Raw genomic sequence first — 2500 nt, 5'->3', positions numbered from 1 at the left:
GGGACAGCCCAGTGTGGTGATAAGATAAAGATCAGTGTCATCAGCGTAGAGGGAGGATACCAGACACTTAAAGGGTTACTTTGGTTTGTTCCAACCTGGACCAGATTTCCCATGTTTCCCAACATTATGGAAAGGATCCCTACAGAGATAGAGCTTTTAGTTAAAGAGTAAGATCCTTTTAGTTTAACATGAAACAGCCCCAAAATCACCATCACCAAACTCCACCAGACTCCATGTAAATAATCAGGACTTTTAGCGTGTATAGAGTCAGCATATCTCCACCAGACTCCATGTAAATAATCAGGACTGAAAAAAAGTCAAAGTCAAACTGCAACGGCATGACCATAACCATGGTAATCAATGAATCTGGAACAGAAGAAGTTCTGGCTGCACATTACCCAAACCATCACCAAACCCACCAGACTCCATGTAAATAATCAGGACTTTTAGCGTGTATAGAGCCAGCATATTTCCACCAGACTCCATGTAAATAATCAGGACTTTTAATGTGTATAGAGCCAGCATATTTCCACCAGACTCCATGTAAATAATCAGGACTTTAAGTGTGTATAGAGCCAGCATATTTCCACCAGACTCCATGTAAATAATCAGGACTTTTAATGTGTATAGAGCCAGCATATTTCCACCAGACTCCATGTAAATAATCAGGACTTTTATCATCATAAAACACACTTTATTCAAAGTGGACAGAAACTAAATAAAACTACCAAAAGCCGTCTTGGTTCATCTTTCACTGTTCCAACAATCACCACTCTGGTTTGGTTGAAATAAACCCTTAATTCACCCATTTACATGTGGAGATATGCTGGCTCTATACACACTAAAAGTCCTGATTATTTACATGGAGTCTGGTGGAGATATGCTGGCTCTATACACGCTAAAAGTCCTGATTATTTACATGGAGTCTGGTGGAGATATGCTGGCTCTATACACGCTAAAAGTCCTGATTATTTACATGGAGTCTGGTGGAAATATGCTGGCTCTATACACGCTAAAAGTCCTGATTATTTACATGGAGTCTGGTGGAGATATGCTGGCTCTATACACGCTAAAAGTCCTGATTATTTACATGGAGTCTGGTGGAGATATGCTGGCTCTATACACGCTAAAAGTCCTGATTATTTACATGGAGTCTGGTGGAGATATGCTGGCTCTATACATGCTAAAAGTCCTGATTATTTACATGGAGTCTGGTGGAGATATGCTGGCGTGAAGGTAAAACCATTTCAGGTGACTACCTCATGAAGCTCATTGAGAGAACACCAAGGGTTTGCAGTGCTATTAAAAAAGCAAAGGGTGGCTACTTTGAAGAATCTAAAATATAAGACATGTTTTCAGTTATTTCACACTTTTTTGTTAAGTACATAATTACATATGTGTTCATCCATAGTTTTGATGCCTTCAGTGAGAATCTACAATGTAAAAAAATGAAATAAAAAGATGAAAATATAATGGAAACGCATTGAATGAGAAGGTGTGTCCAAACTTTTGGCCTGTACTGTACATGTTGGATTCATGTTAAGACTTTTTAATTGTTGAAAATTAGTTCAAAAATGAACAATGATTTGGAGGCCCCACCTGAATTGACTCTGAGGACCCCCTATACGGGTCCCGCACCCCCTGTTGAAGATCCCTGACCTAGACTACACCACTGGCTTGGTTCTTGGCCCAGGGGGAAGAACGGTGGAGTTAAAGTGATGTTTCGGAGTAATTTCACCCTAGGGTCCTTTGCACCATGACCTCGAGCCAAACACCCCCCCAGAAGCTTTTTTCACCTGGGTCTAACATTGGGCGAGTTAGCGTAGAGTAGCGTTAGCCGCTGAGTAGCTTAGCGCGGGGCTAATGGATCCACGTTTGTATCTCTTAAATGACCCCACTAATAATGCCCGAAATGATACCAAATGTCTACACTAGTATATATAGGTTATGCACTCATAAAACTATGAATTGGAAAGTTTGTAAGTACACCAGAAGTTTATGTAAATAACACTTGCCTGCTGGCTTCTGCTCTCTGTTGCTGTTGTTGCTGCTGTAAGACGAGTGCTTAGGGACCGTCTACAAATTACAACACCGAAAAGAGATGCAACAAAAATATTTTTTAATTTAACTTATTTTTTAAAGTAAGTGCTGTAGAATAACTAGCAGGAGACAAGTAATAATTGAGGTAAGTTTGGAGACATTACCTTATTTAATCATTAAATTAATACATATTTTTGTTGCATCTCTTTTCGGTGTAGTAATTTGTAGACGGTCCCTAAGCACTCGTCTAACTGCAGGTAGCAGCAGCAGCAGCAGAGAGCAGAAGAAAGCAGGCAAGTGTTCATAAACTTCTGGTGTACTTACAAACTTTCCAATCCATCGTTTTATGAGAGCATAACCTATGTGTACTAGTGTAGACGTTTGGTATCATTTCGGGCATTATTAGTGGGGTAATGTTAAGAGACACTTCAGATCCATTAGCCCCTGCGCTGGCTTTACT

The 2500-nt window shown here is 40.0% G+C and overlaps 1 protein-coding gene across 1 annotated transcript in view; it reads right to left on the bottom strand.

Annotated features, from left to right (window-relative positions):
* The window catches only part of LOC120548409 (acetyl-coenzyme A synthetase 2-like, mitochondrial), a 51117-nt gene that overhangs the window by 43910 nt on the left and 4707 nt on the right, over positions 1 to 2500 (bottom strand). The window lies entirely within an intron of this gene.

This window comes from Perca fluviatilis, chromosome 19 (genome assembly GCF_010015445.1).
Source record: "Perca fluviatilis chromosome 19, GENO_Pfluv_1.0, whole genome shotgun sequence".
NCBI lineage: Eukaryota > Metazoa > Chordata > Actinopteri > Perciformes > Percidae > Perca > Perca fluviatilis.
Note: the sequence above shows the minus strand (reverse complement) of the source record. Positions and strands in the feature narration are given on the sequence as shown.